We start from the raw sequence: 22,081 nt of genomic DNA, 5'->3' as shown, positions 1-22,081 counted from the left end.
GTTTGGCCATCTAAGCGTGATACGTGGGAGAGATGGTCAAGTACTACATAGTTAAAACAGTCACGGTTCATCTGAAATTTGGCCTAACTACGTGAACTAAGTCTTTATTTTTTTATAAATTCGTAAAGCAATACATCTAAATTTCTCAGTGGTTTGTGTATTTTAAGATTTGATATTGACATGTGAAAAAATCATGAACGTCTGTCTCTGCTTTACCCTACTTGCACAGAAAATAGAATGATAATAACGTAACTTTATTTTTAAGACGTGATAATTAAAAGTTTGACGACCTTTCGTAAACAGACACAGGCCACGATAAGAGGACGCTGCAATGCTGTGTTAATTTACCAGTGTATCGAAGTCCTGGAAGTGTCTTTTGGAGGCTGTCCAAGGCATCTAGTTACCTGCATATTTCACATTCGCGTACCAGAAAAACAGCTCGCATTAAGGTGAATTTGCCACGGAAGTGTTAAGAAGCACAGGTGTCCGACTGTCTGGGCGTAAGTTAGGAATGCGCCTACCACTACCCAAGAGACTGGGCTCCCCCCCACAGCCGGTCGGAACGACGGACGCAGTCGAGTCGCTGGGAATCCGTTCCCCGAGCTGAAAATAGCGCGGCTTAGCAGACTCAGCGACCTAGCTTAAAGGCGAACGCCACTGTCGCGATCGGCGCTACAAGCGGAGTCGGGCGTAGTCTGTCTGGGTGCCGCGCGTAACTGCCCGGTCGGGTGTGGCGTAATAGTGGGCTAAAATGCAGGGTGGAGGGACATTTCTGATGCCGTTACTACCCTCTGAGAAACTGTGGGAAAATTACAGGACCTGTTAAATCTACAGTCCACTGAAAACACAGAGTATGGAGTAACAGTAAACAAAAGTAAGAAGAATCTGTTCAGGCTGTAATCTGCCCCCAGCCTTCCTAATTCCATCTATTGTCCACATAGAACGAAGTCTGTTGTGAAGATTTTAGAGGAGCGAAGAGTGCAATAAACTCTCTAGTTTACTTAGCTTGTCATGCTGAGCTACGGAGTAGTCGAGCGGTTCTAGTGGCTTCAGTCTGGAACCGCGCGACCGCTACGGTCGCAGGTTCGAATCCTGCCTCGGGCAAGGGTCTGTGTGATGTCCTTAAGTTAGTTAGGTTTAAGTAGTTCTAAGTTATAGGGGACTGATGACTTCAGATATTAAGTCCCATAGTGCTCAGAGCCATGCTGAGCTGGCTGGTTCAAATGGCTCTGAGCACTATGGAACATAACATCTGAGGTCATCTGTCCCGTAGAACATAGAACTACTTAAACCTAAGTAACCTAAGGACATGACACACATCCATGCCCGAGGCAGGATTCGAACCTGAGACTGTAGCGGTCGCGCAGTTCCAGCCTGCAGCGCCTAGAACCGCTTGGCCACACCGGCCGGCTGCTGAGCTGGCTCCAGTTCTTCTTGTCTAGGGGTCTGTTTCTTGAAGCTGAAAAGGTTACATTTCAGGTCCTCGCGGTTCGATTGATCTAAATAAATTTTAAGATTGTTCTTGCAGGATTTTTGTTTTTACGTTTATACATTTTTTCATATTTTAGTATATCACAGTCTGTTGATTTTTCACATTAACAAAGCCGAAATTACAAATTTCGCACAAAATACAAAAATACGTCCAATCACATCGGAGGCATGCTTACGACTTCCACACCATATTCCAAAAGGTTAACAATTTTTATTAACAAATGAATTTCTACTTGTTTCTGTTACAATCTTACTTTCGATTATTATTTCATAAATGAATCTACAAATAAACAAGATAACCAGTACAGTATTACGTAAGTAATAATAGAAATTTTAAATGTACCCATAGTTCGTAATTTCAAGTATTTCTAAGACAAAATAATCTTAACTGTACATTCAGTACTAGAAGTTATCGATTGTATCATCGAGACTAAAATATTTTATAAAGTAACTCATTTTCATAAATTTTAGCTGGAAGTATAACTTACTGTGTATAAAATTATATGAAAGTTTTCAGAAAAGCAACTGAGATAATGCTGACCTGTCCAAAATTCGAAAAATAATAGTGGTATCGACAACTACTGATGAGGAAAAGTAATGCTAGAGGTGGACGCCCCGTTACAACGCGCATGATAAGTTAAATTGGCGATAAATTAAACACCCAAATTGTGGACCACAAAGTAAACGAAGTGAAGGTATTCTGCGGCCTTGGAGGCAAAATAACGAAAAATGGACGGAGCAAAGAGGGCACAAAAAACAATTTAAAATAGGTGGAGAGACCTTTCCTTGCCGAAAGTGTCTACTAGTGTCAGACATGTATCGTAAGCTGAGAAGGAAATTTCGGAGGATGTGCATCTAGAGCAGAGCATTGTAAGATGTGAATCATGAGCTGTGAGATAACTGGAGAACAATGGAACCGAAGCGTTTGAAGTGTGTTGTTACATAAGGGTGCTCAAAATTAAGTGGCCTACTAAGGTAAGGAATGAGGAGCTTCTCCGAGGAATCTGAAAGAAACATGTGGTAAACACTTCCTGGATGAAGGCACGGAATGATAGAACAAATGCTAAAACGTAAGGAAATAACTTGCATGGAACTAGAGGAAGGATAGAGGGCAAACATTTAGGAGAAGATAGCGATTGGAATAAATACAACAAATAATTGATGTGGTAGGCTTGAATTGCTGTTCTGAGAGGACGATGTTGGCTCAAGAAAGGAATTTATGACCGGCCGAAGACTGATGGCCAAAAACTAAAAATTTAACACCTAGAGGGACCCAGTACTTGAAGGACGCTACCACATCGGTATATTTATATCGCAGTAACTGACTATCAATTTTGTTGTTTCATATGCACAGGGAAGTATGCAAACACTCATTAGCTCCATGTATTTTTATCTGGTTCTGCAGCTCCAATTCCCTACTACATGGTTTTGGTGAGATTTATTCTAGTTGCGCAACAATTTCCAGAAATGGAAATATGTAATCCCAGTATGATCTTGCCCTTTCCTCTCGCTTAAAAAAAAATGAGAACTCTACAACGGCACGACCTGCCTACATGGATGGAAAATGAAATATTCAGAAAGGAAGGGTGATTAGCATATTGCTGTTGGCAACAGCTGAGTGTGTTCGCGGATTGGTGAAATATTGGTCTGGTATTCAACACAAGATACGAATGTAAAGCAGATGTATGCTTCTCGTGCGTACGTCGTGCTCCATTTGACATTTGAATTGATTTAATCCTATTGTGAATGTAGCGGTGAATCGTGCCCTAGGAGCAGTTTAGTGTTACTTGATATTTACATTGCCGTGAGTGAAAAATAATCACTAAATTTGTTAGACATAACAATCTTTGAATGTAAATGCTGTTACTAAACGTTCTTCAGTGCACGGCAAACAGTTCAGTGCCAGGAAAATGAATTATTTGATTCATCGACTTAATGTCTCAAGTTGTTTTATGAAATTGGTTATTTTACGTTGTACGTTCAACTTGCCCGCTATTAACAAGATAGCTTTCCGGATACAGAAACGCCCACCATCATACAGATTTCAACATTCAGTAGTGAAAATCCAGATTTGAATTCTTCCGTAGCACACACTGTTTGAATTTTATAAAGAACAAAAACGAAACAGATAGTAAGAAAGAAGAATAGTGTTCTTATCAACGACGAGATCACGAGAGATGGGCAAAAGCAAGCGCTGGAGGAGGAGTAAGGAAGGAAATCGGCTATGTATTTTTCACTGGAACCACCCAGGTAATCTGGATGGCCGGATACAGGTTTGAGACGCCATTCTGACGAACACTAGTCCATTGTGCTAACATTTTTCTTTTTTTTTCCATCTCGTTCAATTCCCAAATGGAAAATGACAAATCCAAGATCAGCTCTGTTACGTGAATCGCTCCTGAGTTTTCTTTTATTCTCATAACACTGAAACATCGTATCCTATGTACATTTCCTTCACATGTTGTTTCGTAGCTGCGTCAGTCATAGTTCGTTTGTCGCTATAAAACATGAACAATAGTGTTCTATGAGTCGGTAACAAGTAACATATCAGTTACAATTGAGCGTCCTGTAATCCGTCAATACGCAGTATTTTGTGTTGACATTTCGTTTGTATGTCAGAGATGATAAAGTATCACAGTCACTCGTATGTATGAAATTCCCAAACACAGTACAAACAATAGTTGTAAAATTTCATTTTGACTAACACAAATACATTGTATTGTGGAAATCCTGCGGAGTTACCACGGTCTTCTCAAAAGAACAACATTCCACGCTGTGAGAGATCTGCTTATTCTCCTAAGCCCCTAGACCTGTAGTCCTCAACTGTAAACTTCGACTTCGAGCGTATTTTTATGAGTCGGGTTATAAATGTTATATACACTTCATACAGATAGCCCGTCACTACGTTAAATTTTAGCCGGTGAATTCACAAAATACTATCATTCTGGTTTTAATGTCCTGTAAACATTCTGCCTCGTATGAAATTTGACCAGCAAGTGAACGTGAACAAAATGCTGTCTAACTTCACCTTGTATGCTGTAGGGAGCAGGAGCTTTCCAACACCGCAAAGGAATAGTGCAAAGTTACATAAGCTAAACGATAAACTGCAAATAAACTTGCCCGCTGCATCCTGCAATACTTAATTAATAGAAATGACATACGGTAGCTATACATCGACGTCTTTGTCACTGCAGACAAGAACCTTAAACCACCACTGCATTGCCGGCCGGAGTGGCCGAGCGGTTAAAGGCGCTACAGTCTGGAACCGCACGACCGCTACGATCGCAGGTTCGAATCCTGCCTCGGGCATGGATGTGTGTGATGTCTTTAGGTTAGTTAGGTTTAAGTAGTTCTAAGTTCTAGGGGACTTATGACCACAGCAGTTGAGTCCCATAGTGCTCAGAGCCATTTAAACCAAACCACCACTGCATTACACAACTTGCTGACTGAAAATTTCGCTAAAAAAAGTAAGTATCCTTGCTGAAGGCAGTTAATTTTCTCTTGTTTTTAAAGATAATGAAACGAAATTTTACCTTCTCGGGAAAGAAGTTCTTAATTAAGCAGAGGTGTGGATTTAGGTAAAGATCAGAGCAGTGGAAAATAACTTCGTAAGAGTCCCAAATAACATAACTACTGAATAAGCGTGTATATACTGTGCAGAAATGAAGAAAAAGTCTCATGTCTCAGTGTCCTTCAGCGGGCCACGTGACTTCACAAACCCATTCATTTGGAAAAGGCAGAAAAAAATCTTGTTCTCATATTAACGCCCGTATAATTATTTCATGAGTGGATAAGTAATGACTTAAGCAACTTCTAGACCCGAATGACCGAATAGAAAATGGATTTAGATTCCAGTGTGTTCAGACCAAGTTGTGAACCCGAACAAAGAACTATCACTTCCCACGTGAAACATAATTGCAAGTTATCTCACATGAATATGTCTTAAAAATCACGCAACCATCTCACCATATTCATGGACGAAACCACTTCAGTGCGCCTCTTTCAGTATCCCAACACAAAGCGTGTGTACTAAATAGTTTGGCAAGTACGTGACTTAACAAGCGGGTAAGCAGAGCTTGTTCACGGCAGCAAGTGGAAGCGTGAAGAAGAATATCCCTTTGTCTACAAGCTATGCGGGCTTTGTTAAATGATCTCCGCGCCAAGCAATACAATTCGTTGGCTAATCTCAAACTTTAAGGGACTTGCTGCACAAGACATGCCTTTGGGGTACCCATACAAAGATAAGGGGTACCCTAGCAGACGGAAGAGTGACTATAGTTTCTTTGAGAGCTGCAAGTGTAAACGTATTAACACAGAGCATGACTGGTTGAACAGTAAATGACTTTCAATGTGTATTGCACTGTTCTGTTACTGATGTTCGGAAATACGTAATAAGTTTACGATAAAATTAGAACACGGGAGAGCTGCATATATCTTTTAGAACAATTGTACGTAACTGACCGCTGCTAGAAAGGGCTGTGGTGTTTTATTTAATTTCAGAGGAAACTGCGAAGAACGAGAAGCGCAAGTGGATCATGGTGGCACAGTACGTAGCGTGTAGCCGGCGGCATCTCGACGAGTAGGTGGAGACTCCAGGTCCAGGAGTCGATTATGAAGGTAACCAACATGTGGCGAAAGCGAGATGAACCGTGTTAGAGGCTCTAGCAACTACTTTGAGTGCTTGGGCCTTTAGGATAAAACTTTCCCTATAACAAGGTGCCCGTGATGGACAATACCAAACGTAGACGCTACTCTTTGAGAAAAACAAAAAAGTGATTTATACACGTCAAACCACTGTATGGTGTGTGCCGCGGGACACTTCGTCTAGTGCTGTGGCTTCCAAACTTTTTTCGTTCGATTTGCGAATGTTGTGCGGAAGGAACGGCTGTTAGCGATCATCCGTGTTATTTCGAATCTCTTTAATTTTACCTTCGTGATCTTTACGGGAAATACACGTAGAAAGAAGCGATATATTAGTTGAGTCCTTTAGGATGGTACGCTCTTGGAATTTTGAGTATGTAATGGCATCGTGATGCACAACGCCTCTGTTCTGGCGTCTAATTGTGGAGTTGGCTGAGCATCACCGAAACGCTTCCACGCTTACTAAATGAATTTGTAACAAAATATACTACTCTTCTTTGGAGCTTGCGGGTTTAATGTATCAGTACTCTCTGGTACGGATCCCACACCCAAGAACTGCACTCAAGAATTGGATAAACGTGTCTGGAAGACAAGTCCTTCATGGATGGCTACAGTCATGAAGATTGCCCTACTGGAAGTCTCACTTTACTGATATTAGTTTTACGCGGCCATTCAACTTTAACTCGCTCCGTTCACCAACACCCTGACATATAGTGCCTGTAGCTGCCTGCAGTGATATTTCTGCCAAATACGTTACATTAGTTTCTCTGCCTCTTCATTCGGACATATTCAACCCACATGTGCCACAGAACATACACCACACACACACACACACACACACACACACACACACACACACACACACACACACACAATTGAAGATCATTCAGTGCCGATGCACTCTTCGTCCGACCTGTTGAGGAATCAGCGTGAGGCTGTGAGCACTGAGGTTAATGTACAGGGCCGGCCGGGGTGGCCGAGCGGTTCTAGGCGCTACAGTCTGGAGCCACGCGACCGCTACGGTCGCAGGTTCGAATCCTGCCTCGGGCATGGATGTGTGTGCTGTCCTTAGCTTAGTTACGTTTAAGTAGTTCTAAGTTCTAGGGGACTGATGACCTCAGAAGTTAAGTCCCATAGTGCTCAGAGCCATTTGAACCACTTTTTAATGTACAAAATGGTTCAAATGGCTCTGAGCACTATGGGACTCAACTGCTGAGGTCATTAGTCCCCTAGAACTTAGAACTAGTTAAACCTAACTAACCTAAGGACATCACAAACATCCATGCCCGAAGCAGGATTCGAACCTGCGACCGTAGCGGTCTTGCGGTTCCAGACTGCAGCGCCTTTAACCGCACGGCCACTTCGGCCGGCTTTTTAATGTACAGGTGACGATAGGTGTACATATGGTGATAGGTATGTAATGTGCTACATGTTGGGAATTTGGATTAGACGTGAAGCGTGTTCAGATGGTTGACGTAGTAAAACGGGAAGTTAGGTCGCTAAAACAAAAATAGTTGCTCTAAGACGTCAAGTAGTGTCGTAGGACTTGATCTTGGATTGACTGACGTATTCGACAGTAAAAGGCTTCAAGCCCTAAATCGAGTATCGTTACTTAATGTTCACTATGGTTTCCCAAAACCACTCTATGTATTTCCGGGTTAACGGGTTAATTCCCAACGATAAGACAACCCTCTAGACCCTCCCCCCCCCCCCATCCCCAGCGTCAAGCTCCTTCGTCGTCGTGCCAGTTTACCCATTGCTGCAACTCTAATAGACTGGACAGTCTATTTGTCAAAATGTAATCATTCGCCAGGACGCCATCCGAACCAAGGAGGGCTTTCTGGCGCGCAGCGTCCTCCACCAGATCGGTGCCCCTATTGGTGGAGGACCTCGAGCGCCAGAATCCACTGTGTGTCTGTAAACCCGCGTGGGCGGCGCCGTATCCGGTAAACGGGAGCGCGGCGGAGGGTGGAATTGAATTAAACCCCGGCCGCAGAGGGCCGGAGACAGCCGCCGCCGAGATTGTGTGCCGCTAAACAGGGAGGTGGCGTCAATTTTAGCTGACGGCGCAGGGGCGCGGCGCAGAGGCCGTAGCGCCCGGGCCCGCTGCCAACTCGGCCCACAGAAATAGCCAGCAGGCCGGGGTATCGCCGCGCCGCCGCCTCCGCCGCCATTGAGAGCGCGGGCCACACAGTGGCGGCCGCGACCGCCCGCCGCCGGCGTCGACGTCGGCGTCGATAACGCCAGCCGGCCCGCTCCGGGGCTATCTGGCCAGCGGCGGACGCCTCTCTCTACTGCCTTTCTCAGATGGCTGCCCCGCTGATTACTCGGGCCGTGCCAAGCGACTCGGAAACGACTTGTCTACAGTTCCGATTCCGTGCGCTGTGAATAGTACTTTGTGAATGCCGTGCAGGGTTATATCTGGGGATCTCCGACCAAGCGTTCTGTACTGAGATGACGAAAGTCATGGGATCGCGAAATGCACATACGCAATCGACGGTGGTATCGCGTACACGAGGTACAAAAGGGCGGTGCATTTCCGGAGCCGTCATTTGTGCTTAGATGGTTCGTGTGAGACGCTTTCCCACTTTATTATGGAAGCACGACGGGAATTAAGACATCTAACGCGGAATGGTAGTTGCGCCTAGACACATAGGGCATTCAATTTCAGAAATCGTTAAGGAATTCAGGATTCCGAGATCCACAGTGTCAAGAGTTGAAACCTCCCCTTAGAAAAATTTATGAATGACTGTGCTGATAAACCCCTTACGTAATTTGATTTCCAAACAGCTGAGAAAAACTAAACGTACTTAGACATTTCTCTCTTCACTTATTCTGATCAACACTAAACCGACAAAAAATATTTTTAGCACAACGCAATCTGACTTTCAAAAAACCCTACAAAAGAACGGCCGTGACTAACAATAACCTATGCCTTTCATGAATCACTTACCTCACAAAAATCGTAGTTACTGGAGCTACTGCAATACAGCGAGCGCTAATACTGCCAGCTAAATAAAAGATTCTAACTACTGAAGGCACTAATACTGGTAGGCATAGTCAGCAAATGAAAGATTTTGCTAGAGAACAAGCAATGTATTTACCTTAGTAGTGTTCAATAGCGTGTTACAAAAAGGTACGGCCAAACTTTCAGGAAACATTCCTCACACACAAAGAAAGAAAATATGTTATGTGGACATGTATCCGGAAACGCTTACTTTCCATGTTAGAGCTCATTTTATTACTTCTCTTCAAATCACATTAATCATGGAATGGAAACACACAGCAACAGAACTTACCAGCGTGACTTCATACACTTTGTTACAGGAAATGTTCAAAATGTCCTCCGTTAGCGAGGATGCATGCATCCACCCTCCATCGCATGGAATCCCTGATGCGCTGATGCAGCCCTGGAGAATGGCGTATTGTATCACAGCCGTCCACAATACGAGCACGAAGAGTCTCCACATTTGGTACCGGGGTAGGGTAGACAAGAGCTTTCAAATGCCCCCATAAATGAAAGTCAAGAGGGTTGAGGTCAGGAGAGCGTGGAGGCCATGGAATTGGTCCGCCTCTACCAATCCATCGGTCACCGAATCTGTTGTTGAGAAGCGTACGAACGCTTCGACTGAAATGTGTAGGAGCTCCATCGTGCATGAACCACATGTTGTGCCGCACTTTTAAAGGCACATGTTCTAGCAGCACAGGTAGAGTATCCCGCATGAAATCATGATAACATGCTCCATTGAGCGTAGGTGGAAGAACATGGGGCCCAATCAAGACATCACCAACAATGCCTGCCCAAACGTTCACAGAAAATCTGTGTTGATGACGTGATTGCACAATTGCAACATTACCTTCCTTCAGTTGGGCCAACTGGTGGTGAATCGAGGAAGTACAGTGCATAGTGACGAAACTAAAATGAGCTATAACATGGAAATTAAGCGTTTCCGGACACACGTCCACATAACAGCTTTTCTTTATTTGTGTGTGAGGAATGTGTCCTGAAAGTCTGGCCGTACCTTTTTGTGTATATATATATATATATATATATATATATATATATATATATATAAATTTACTCTTTCTGATGGACACACGACCAGATTATCCGCTCTCAAAACTTCGCCATCTCTCTCCCCACATCTACCACTGCTGGCGGCCCACCTTCAACTGCACAACGCTACGCGCTGTTCACATCCAACAGCCCAACACTGCAATAGTAAATATTCCAACAATGCAAACCAGCCACAGACTGCACACAGCACAGTTAGTGATTTTCATACAGAGCGCTACGTGTCGTTACCAACATAAAAACCTAAACAGCCTACTTACAGAGTGTGTGACGAGAATACCGCATTTCAGGCTTTGCCTTTCACCACGGACAACGCAGTGCCCTACGGCCTTGTCTTAACGACCGAGGGCAGCGGCGTTTGCTTGTAGTTGTCGGTGCACAAGTAAGACAGCGTGAAATAACCGCAAAAATCAATGTGTGATGTACTACGAGAGCGTCCATTAGGATGCTGCGGCGAAATATAGCGTTAATATTTCATCGCAGCAGTCCGCCGACGCACTAAACAACACGACATCGCGTACATCACCTCTCTTGGGCTCCTCACGATATCTTTTGGACCCTATACCACTGTAAAACCATGGCTTGGTCAGATGAGTCTCGCCCAGTTCGTAAGAGCTCACGATAGGGTTGGAGCGTGGCGTAGACCTCGCGAAGCTGTGGACTCAAGGTCTGAACAAGGCTTCTGCTGTCTCCATAACGGTGTCCCCTGTTCAAAATGGTTCAAATGGCTCTGAGCACTATGGGATTTAACATCTGTGGTCATCAGTCCCCTAGAACTTAGAACTACTTAAACCTAACTAACCTAAGGACATAACTCACATCCATGCCCGAGGCAGGACTCAGACCTGTGACCGCAGCGGTGGCGCGGTTCCAGACTGAAGCGCCCAGAACCGCTCGGCCACAACGGCCGGCCGTGTGCGCTGTGCTTGGGTGAAATGGACTGAGTCGTTTGGTCCAACTGAAACGGTCATTGACTGGAGATGGTTATGTTCTGCTACTTGCGGACGATTTGTAGCCATTCACGGTGGAATTTTTATGGGCGACAATGCGCCACGTCAACAGGCCACAGATGTCCGTGACTGGTTTGAAGAGCATTCTGTACAATTCTATCGAATATTGTGGCCACCCAGATCGTCCGACATAAATCACATCTAACATTATGGAACATAATCGCGACGTCAGGCCGTGCACAAAATCCTGCACCGGCAACGCTTTCGCTGTTATGGACGGCTATAATGGCGGCATAGCTCATTATTTCTGCACGGCACTTTCAGCGACGTGTTGAGTCCAAACCATGTCGATTTGCTATACTACGCCGGGAAAAAGGGGATTCCGACGTGATACTGGTAGCCTCGCGTGTAAGGCGTCTTGCCACGGTTCCCGCGGCTTCCCCCGTCGGAGGTTCGAGTCCTCCCTTGGGCATGGGCGTGTATATGCTGTCCCCACAGGAAATAATCAAGTAAATTCAGGTCAGGTGACCTCGCAGACCATGGATTAGATCTCCCCTTGATATCCAGCGACCAGGATATACAGCAGTGAAATGATTGCGGACATTCACATCGAAGTGAGGCGGTGCACCGTCATGTTTGATCCACATCATCTCACGAACAGCCAAGGGTACATTCTTAAAGAACTCGGAACTCTTTTCACGAACCTCAAGTAAAGTAAACAAAACCTGCTTTACGACTCCCTAGTAATCAGGCTCGTCCTCCTCATTTCCTTGCAGGAAACAGAGTGCACATGTAGATAAAGAGCACAGCGCGAGTAAACTTGCGCGCATGTTAAAGTGCGCGTCATTTATGACGGCGGCCGAGTTTAGGTTCGTTCTGCGCATCTGAAGTCACAAAACACAGTCAGCCAATGAACAGAGAACGACGTTGCCAGAGCTCGACTGCAGTGCAGGGCACGGACGAGTGTCTTCAGTTTTAGAAACGCTCAATCATAAATAAAGTAACTGAACAAAAGCAATGTCTTGATAGCAGACTTTCTTTTAAGGAAAAATTGGAAAAAGCATTCATTATACCAATTTCTTCATATTCTATTAATTAATTAAACCAAACAAGCAATAAGCCTCCTAATTCAGGCGATAGCATCATTCTCACTAACTGCTTTTTGGCAATAAAGAACAGCGGTAATTGTTATTTCCTATAGTACTTCGACGAAACGTGAGTAATTCATAGTCATACCAACAGTGTTTGTAGGTATTTGAGTGATATTTTAAAGTCCTCCGGGAGATAGATTTAATGAAGAGCTGCGTTGGCGTAGTTGTTAAAGTGTGTGGCTGCTAAGCGAAAGGTTCTGAGTTCAAACCTTGTTCGGTGCTTAAAATTTTCTTTATTTAAAAATAATATTGAAGTGTCTTACTTCATGAATTTTATTCGTTTGAATGTAATTTTTTGAAATTTCTAGTGGCAACTAAAATCAACCATATGGAAAGTATACGCTATGGACTTTTACCTCTTCAAACTCTTCAAAATTTCGTGCAGTGATTTACTACATCTAATGCTGCACAATAACTGAGTTGAACATTGAAACAAAATTGTCACTTATGGGGGGAAGGTATCAGTCAAGAAGATGACTAAAAATCTAATTTTTGTGCCAAACTGTTTTTATGAAATCGAATGATAAAGTGTGTCAAAGCATTCGAAACACCTTGTGTCTGCACAGGCGAGCAACGCAATCATGGCAAAATCGCGCACATCGCGGAATGCGGGGAGCACGTCTCTGTAGCAGCGAAAGGGTTAATGCGGACGTGGTGGCTTTACTTCATAAACTGCGCGTTCCCCCCTAAACGTAAGTTTGCGAACTATACTATGGCGCTGCTTCTCTTGGCGCTTACAACTGGCAACGCAGAAATCTCCCGCGTCTGGGCGGGCATGCGCGAACCGCCAAGATAAAAGAATTGAACTATAGTTGCAAATAAGCTGGAAAACGGTAATGATAGACAAGTTTATTTCCACATCTCCCTAAGTTGCCTTCTGCGACCCCAGGTTCGCTACGTCAAACTGTTCAGTAGAGCGTTCTCTATGTTCTGTCACATTTCTGCACTCCTTTAGGGAGACACCCCGTGTAAGGGGAGTTAACAGCGTCACATATTGAATGATCACTGTGAAGGATACAGAGACGACATGCATTCGTGTGAGACAGCGTTATCACCCTCTGACAGAGTATGAAAGGGGTCCCATTTTGGGTCTCCAATCGACCAGCTGGTCGAATCGTGTGCAATATGTAGACACGTGTGGCGCTCTGATGTGACAGTGACCCCATCCGTGAGGACTGGAGAGCAGTCACTCGTCGTCAACGTTCCGATCGATCACGTTTGACCACAACAAGGGAGGAACGATATACTATACACAACACACATCGTAACACCTTCACATCTGCGCCTTGCATCCGACAAAAGATAATGGACCACCAGCAAAATTCCGTGTCTCCCTGCGTCATTGATCAGAGACTAAAAGCATTCGGACTAGGGGATTACCGTCCTCTGCTTGGACTGTCGTTAACACAACACAAACGGCTGCGTTTGGAGTGGTACCGTGACCGGAAAGCGTGGACCGCCAGCGAATGCCGTCGCATTTTATTCAGCGGTAAGGCAGAGTTTTGTACTACCACGGATTACCATCGTCGGAGAGCATGGCAGCAACCAGTCGGAAGTCCCGTTCTCCCAATGTTTTGGAGAGGCACGGCGCTGTAGCTGTTGGTGTCAAAGTGAGGGTTGGCCGTCGGGTATCATTCCAGATCACGGCTGGTAGTGACGGGGGGAACTCGCAACACTACGTCACAGACATCTTGCGTCTCATGTGTCAACCTCTCATGCGACAGCATCGTGATGTCATTTTTCAACAGGACAGTGCTCGTCCTTACATCGCGCGTGTGCTGAACTGTCTGCGTGACGCTGAGGCTCTCCCTTGGCAATCAACTTTCCCAGATCAGTCCCAGACTGAACATGAGAGGGACCAGGTCGGCTGGTTGGTTGGTTGGTTGGTTGCGGGAGAGGGAAAGAAACAGCGAGGTCATGGGTGCCATCGGATGAGCGAAGGATGGGCAAGGAAGTCTGCCCAGTCCTTTCAAAGGAACCGTCCTGGCATTTGGCTGAAGCGATTTAAGGAAATCAGGATGGCGAGAGGCGATTCTGAACCGTCGTCCTCACAAATGCGAGTCCAGTGCGTTTAACCACTGCGTCAGCTCGTTCGGTGGATCAGCGTGGACTTAAAATTCATCGCAGTACCAGTATCCATGATAAGGACCACTTAAAACAGTTGTTGGCAACCCTGTGTCAAGAGAGAATACAACAGCTTCATAACGTCCTTGTCAACCGAATCGGATTCACGCACACAGGCGTGAGAAATCCAGCGTCATAGAATAGCGGGATCATACTGCCTCCTTTGAAACTTTGACTCAATATTGTAATCACTGAAATAACGTCACATGCTTTCTCAACTGGTGCAGTTTCATTTCATTTTCTCCTCCTCTTCTGGGTGCTTCATTTTGATTATCACGCAGTGTATTTGTCAGGCGATTCGAATTACTGAAAAAAGTTTTATCAAGCTATTTTTCGTACAGGAGTGAAAATATTCATGTACCGTTAATACTCGTAAATTTTTTGTCTGCGAACTTGACGAAAATTCTTTGGTTCTTTCATTTTAGTAGAAGCTTGTATTTTTATAAGGTTTCAGGAGCTCGTTTAAAGTAAATGCGAGTAACAGTGCAGTATTTGTGTAGAAACGTTTTAAAAATCAGAGTTGGAACATGTGAAGACACAGACAGAACGGACATCGCACCTGAATCGCTAATTCTGCATAACGTAACGTAACGTGGCGTAAAAACGGAATTAGCCGCCAGTTTACAGATGTGGTACACTTATCGCTTGTTTTAGAGATACATGTACTGTACATGTTAATACGCCTCATGTCTCAGTAGTTTTATTTTAATAAACACTCGGAGGCCGTTAGGGAAAGTCCAACTTTTCATTTGCCGAAAATCATGGTTGTATCAGCATTCCGGCAGATGAAAAATTTGGAGTATTAACAAAACCTAGTCACAGTTGCCCGTCCGTACACTTGCTACTAACTGTATTTACATACTGCAAAATACTTACGAGACTATATAGGTATCCACGTCAAGTGGATTACTATGTAATGGAACGGGTGGCGTAAGATATCACCTGATCAGTAGCCGGAATCTGAAGCACACAAAAGAAACTGCACACCACGCACGTTTTAAATTAATTTGCAACCACCAACCCCGACCCGCGCTTTTTCAAAGAATCGAATTCACTTGCATATAACCGCTTCAAACGTATAACTATAAATGAGTTTTAGGGTTAAATATTTGACGTAATGTAAAATCTTAATGGCTGAAGACGCAAAACCCTAACAATGTCGTTTGTTTTAGTTTCGGATTATTCATCCACAGACTAACGAAAGAATCAAACCTAAAACTGGTGAATCACAAACGTGATGATCCCTTTGTGTCTACACGTAAGTTCTCTTTGGCAAATAGTGCGTTGCGTCGAACTATTTTTGGCTTGATCATATAAAAATTAAGTAATAAAAGCAAAGTCATTAAACTCTAGATTAACAATATACTTTCATATACCACTGTCCGGGTGATTTGTATTCCATTTTAAGAGAAGCTGGTTTTTCGTTCATGTTAATGTTTATGCGTGGTACCTCCCGAACAGCGGGCCGTACAATGATATAACTGAGCAAGTACATTAAGTGGTGTGTTACTGTCTACAAAATGGGCTGTGAATAGAGTTAGTAGTAAAACAGAAGGAAATTATCACGCTTGGTCCTGTAGTTCAACTCCACGAACAGCAAAAAGTAGTAAGCGATAATTTTTTCTCCTTTCGTTATTTTGTGTGCTGCAGATAGGGGGAGTGGGGTGTCAGAGAGAAGTAGATTCGAAAAGGTTTAAATAAATGTTAAATTTGTTGAAAGTCGCTAATTGCTCTCATTCTCATGTACTAGATGAATAAAGTGTGGGTAATCTGTGCTCCATTATACCGCCACAAGATTTAGATACAGTTTCTAACTTTAATGCTTGATTGACTGGGTTAAACGTGTAACGCCGGACTATACACCTTAATGAGCAGATTGACAGAATTTTAAATTTTTTAATTCGGCCAGTAATTATAAGAAATTCAGAAAATCAAATTTTTATTGTCGCTGGGAGTCACTAGATAGGCAGTCTAATCCAGGAACCGGGTGACGAGATGACCGTTTTCGGGGTTTAATAATGTAGACGCGGCATACTGTGTTTAGCGTCCGTACCCACGTACATACTCCGCAGGTCACTGTACTGAGCAGAGGTAACGTTTCACCATAGCCGGGCATTTCCATTGCTGCACCGCTAGCAAATGCAGCGAGAGAAAAACGACTGCCTGTATGCAGCCCGCACTTACCCTAAACTCTCTCCTTGCCTTGTTATTCTATACACAAGATGTACGTTTTAGACAGTAGTATTGTTCTGCAGTCTGTCGCAAATGCTACTAATATCGTTGCGCGTGAGAGACATAATCGTCACTCTAAGGATACCCACCGAATCGCACAAAGCATTACTCTCGTATTAATCGACAGGACCAGTAACGAACGCAGCACCGCTTCTATGAACGTATCTTACAGTTTCCGCACAATTTTTCAAAAACAAGCATGCAACTGGATAAGCCATGTTCAGCGACGCTGTAGACTTCTGAATATGTGTTTTTAGTGTGTAATGTTCTCCAGTATTTGCTGATGATTTAGCTGTCATTGAGGAGTAGTAAGAGAAATATAAAAAAAAGTTGGGAAATATGATCGAGAACTGAAAGAAGAAATATCACGTCACAGTTATTACAAAGGAGAACGAAATTACAGTATGCAACCGCCAGCAAGTCGCAGTAGACATCCCAGTTAATAATGTACCACTAACGGAAGTAAGTACGCAGGGATTTCAGAAATCGACACATGCCTCTCAGTAAGACCATTCCTCAGAAAGAGCGGCTCGTTGTCAGCAGACAGTACATTTCTGAGTTTTCCAGCATACATAGCTCTGCTGGGATATGTATATCAGGTGCAGCAACTGTAAACCTACTCCATAGTTGATGTACGCGAAACAGTACCATTCTTTTTGGCAAAACGTCTAAACTGCAGAGATTCACAGTAAAATTCTGGCGGTACATGGACCAAATGCATTGTCAGTTGCAGACGTAGTGGAATGTTGCCAAGAATTTGACCAAGGCCACAAAGAAGTTGGTGATGTTGATAGGAAAGGAAGGCCTTGCACCATGCACAGTGTGTGACTAACTTCTTGAAATGCCCTCATACCTTTAACTGTTTACGAAATAAAACTATCTCTGACGGCAAAAGTTTACCCGTCGTAAAGAGCAGATCTCCACAGGTAAAAGTAGCCTCTTACAAGAAAACGGTGCTAATTACATCAAGGAACCTAGATGTGAAGACCAAAAAGAGATTTATTTAAAAAAATCTTTTTCTGAAGAATCGTCTTGTGTGGCTGGGAGAAGGGAACTATCGGTTAGTTGATTACAAGTTCCATGGATCATTTTGCACAATACATGGTAATGGAAATGGAAATGAGCATTACGTGTCATTGGCCGGGAGGCCCCTTACGAGGCAGGTAATGCCGCCTTGGTGCAGGTCTTATTACATTCGTCGCCACATTGGGCGACCTGCGCGCCGGATGGGGATGAAATGATGATGATAACAAGACACCCAATCCCTGAGCGGAGAAAATCCCCAACGGGACTCGAACTCGGGCCCGTAGGAAGGCAATCCGTCACGCTGACCACTCAGCTATCGGGGCGCACATCGATTGTAATGATGTGGAACAAGTCATTTCACATTCACATCGTAAATTAATTTGTACATACGGTTACATTCTGAACATATCAAAGATTTTATTTTTGTTTTCCCAAAAACGTTCAAATGGTTCAAATGGCTCTGAGCACTATGGGACTTAACATCTATGGTCATCAGTCCTCCCCCCCAAAAAGGTCTTTCTCAGATTTTTGTCGAATTTTACCTTGCCATCTGTCAGACATGTTATATCATTGGGTACGTGATCAAAGATTTTTGTTGCAGCACTGTGCACCCCTCCTTGTGCTAAAGACAGCCTTAATGTGGAGTAATGAACGTCATCTTTCGTTCTGGTATTGTAATTACGTACCTCGTTGTTACTTTTAAACAGTAGTGGGTTATTTACAACAAACTTCATGAGGGAATAAATATACTGCGAATAGCCAGAATGGCCAGCTCTTTAAAAATATGTCTACAAGATGGTGTTATTCTTACAGCAAGTTTTTGCGCAACGAAGACTTTCTTTATTAAAGATGGATGCATCTGAGAAGAGACGTCTAGAGGCATTTGAAGTACGGTGCTGAAGAAGGGTTGAAAAGACATCGTGGACAGTAAAGTCCACAAATGAAGAAATTTGTAGACGAGCAGTTGAAAAAGTGTCATTGTTACCAACAGCACAGAAAAGGAGAGATTAATTATTTGGCCACTTCTACCGACGATGTAATTTTCTAGTTAATGTAAACAAGAAAGTTAATGTAAACAAGGTAACAGGGGAAGAAGAAACATAAATGAAATACTCCAGACAGATAGTGGTAGGAGCAGGGTCATATGAGGAAATGAAGAGACTGCGAGGGATTAGAGAGGCACTGACAAAAAGAATTGCAACCAACCAGTATTGGGACTGAGACTTCGTAAGAGAAGAATGTATTGAACTAACTTTATCAGTGGGCGCAGTCGCTGGGAAGCCAAACTACGAAGTGGTAGCTTTACTTTCATGTTATTTATGTTTACTACCTTCGATGGTGTCTTCATTCTGTTTTAGTTTTCGGCATGATTAACAATGACTGTTCGCACATTCATATTTTATAAATAAATAAAATAAGTAAATAAAACAATAAAAAATAAGAAAGTACCTTCCGCGCCCCACTAGAAATACCCTTCCCCCATTCCTTTCATCGTGTTTTTGTGGGTTGACGCACACACGTTAGTGCCGTATAGTGTAGTTTCTTCAGATGGGGGATGGTTACGTATAGTTAGGAAGGCGACGCCTCGAGAGGTAAGAGTTCATTTTTGTTTGGCAGGGATACAAGTGGAGGTGCCCCGTAGGAATGGCTATGATTTTGTTTTATTTCTTTTGTTCGGGAAAAAAAAAGATGGTAGAGCACTTGCCCGTGAAAGGCAAAGGTCCCGAGTTCGAGTCTCAGTCCGGCACACAGTTCTAATCTGCCAGGAAGTTTCATGAACTGTTTTGTCACTTCTTATTTAGTTCGTGCCCTGTCAGCCCTTTCTGACACTTTTCACATTTCTAACCAGCTGTAGCCCTTAGATTTTATGATACGTTTCTCTTATGTTATCTAAATGTCGGTAACATTTGTTAGAATAGCTCGCAAAAATACAATAGAGTTTTCGTTTTACAATTGGATATTTTAAAAAAAATCTAGGCTTGATTCCTTCAAATTTATAAAAACTGAGGTACGATCAATTTCATTAACCTCATTCCATTTTTGGTAATTTGTCTTGTGGCCTTCGAGCTTTACCTAACAAAAAACAAGAAATTGGGTAACTGTGAAATTCCAAGGCTACACGTGAAATGGAAGGCTACGGAGGTACCTCGTCTACCGGTTACCCGTGGTAATGGGCACCATCGTGGCGCGAATACCTGTGGCTTCCCGTCTACGGTTACAGGGCCTCTCTGCTACGGGTTTCTTCGCCACACAGCTTGCTGCGACCTCACCAACAAATTATTCAGAATGAGGATCACGGACGTAAACGCCTATACGGGAATAATAAATTCTTTCCTTAGAGGCCTTCAATGTACGGTACTTTATAATACAAAACGAACAGAAAGTTTTTAAGCTAAGGACGTACAATTTTCAAGTGGTTCAAATGGCTCTGAGCACTATGGGACTTATCATCTGAGGTCATTAGTCCCCTAGAACCCAGAACTACTTTAACCTAACTAACGTAAGGACATCACACACAATGCCCGAGGCAGGATTCGAACCTGTGACCGTAGCAGTCGCACGGTTCCAGACTGAAGCGCCTAGAACCGCTCGGCCACCAAGGCCGGCCGTACAATTTTCGTTGTGTGAATTATGGGTTCCGTTGTAACGCCAGTCACCATAGTCCTTCCGACTGTGGAAGAAGGCTGTGGTGTGTTTGTTGCGGCGTAACATCAAGCGCCGGCACGTCGGCCAGGAATGTTACAGCAGTGTGTGCTGTGGGGCGGCGTCAGCCAGTAGTGCTCTGACGGATCCCTCTGTAGGACAACACCGAGACCGTAGCGACCCCGACATGAAAAGAATATAAGGGCCACGCTGCCTAGCCGTGGCCCGAGTTGGAAGTCGATCCGACCTACGAACGCTACAGCATTGACTTAGAAACTGTATTGGTTTACTTGTATTACGAATTGTATACACTGAAACGCTTACTTACGTTTGTCTGTCGCCCCCTGCTTGCGACACCTCAGTATCTCACAAAGCTGAGTATTGTAATCATTTCCTTTTGTAATAAACCCCATTAATACGACTTCCTCGAACTGTTGTCTAGCGACCCGAGAAAGTAGCTTTCCTAGGCACCCTATATTAGACGAGTCGGCAGAACATAACAGTGTTCAAATCTTTAAAAACATTTGCTGTTAGGATACAAGGCTGCAGATTACCTGCCCGATGCAGACACTAAAGTTAGCACCTGTTATTGTGATCTTTAGTCCAAAGGCTGATTTGATTCTGTCTATTCTGATGTTAGTGTATCCTTTGCAAGCCTCTTCATCCTTGCACAACTACTGGACACTAAACCCATTTGATAGTGCTCCATTTGTCCCTTCCTTTCCCCCCCCCCCCCCCCCCCCCCCCCATGTCCCCGACTTCCCACCACACGAAAAAAGTATCCCTAGATGCTTCAGAATGTGTCGTATCGACTTATCTCATTTTTGCCATCGAGTTGTGCCAAAAATTTCGTTTCACACCGGTTCGAATCAGTACTACTTCTCCAGTTGTCTGCTGCAGTCAGCTAATTTCATAAATAGCGCAGTACTCATTACATGGGAAATGAATGTGTGTACGCTAAACAAGGAATGTGTGAGTAGTTCCCATAGGTAACTGTATATTCGACTGTTTCTCTGTAGCTTAGTGCTTTGCTTACAGCGTCGTTTACAAAAAACCTCTGTGGTACTTTGTGATTTTAACAAAAAAAATTTCTTCAGTCGGTACATAACGTTCAACAGAATATTAAAAACCATCTTCGTGCGGTGCATCAGAATACTGCCTCATTAGAGGCCACACTTTTCTCAAAGGAAGATTAAATTTACAGTGTGAGTTAGTTTCAGAGCTCTGAAACGATGGTGCCTTAATTTCTCGCAACAACTCGGCTTTCTCCACTAGCCACTGGAGTGAAAATGGTGATTTTCGCGCCTTGTTTGCAAACGTTTAATTGTGTCTGACTTCTAGGGACTGTAAACAATTTACTATCTCCTCTAATAGAAACATGCGACGGGAACGAAATCGCATTATTCGTACAGAGAACGTAGATTCGGCCCTACTGGGAGTTTGATTGGTCGCACGACGAGCTTCAGTTCAATGTAGTGCGCGTTACTACATCACAGTGCAAACGTTGAAAGCGATAGAGTGGACATTTTCCAACGACGGGCACCACGTATGTCGTAACTATAGTTGTAGGCAGGTGAGGAGAGTATCTTGACCCAGGGGGTCGCATCGCAGCTGTGTATAGCAGCTCATACCTGGGTCATTAATATTCGACGTCGGCTTCCGGGCAAGGGCCGCCCGTGCAAGCAGACACGTACCACAGTGTTCGACGGCTGCCAATCAGGCTAATGTCACACTGGCGGCCTCGCTCT

The sequence above is a fragment of the Schistocerca americana genome, chromosome 5 (genome assembly GCF_021461395.2).
Source record: "Schistocerca americana isolate TAMUIC-IGC-003095 chromosome 5, iqSchAmer2.1, whole genome shotgun sequence".
In the NCBI taxonomy this organism is placed as follows: domain Eukaryota; kingdom Metazoa; phylum Arthropoda; class Insecta; order Orthoptera; family Acrididae; genus Schistocerca; species Schistocerca americana.
Note: the sequence above shows the minus strand (reverse complement) of the source record.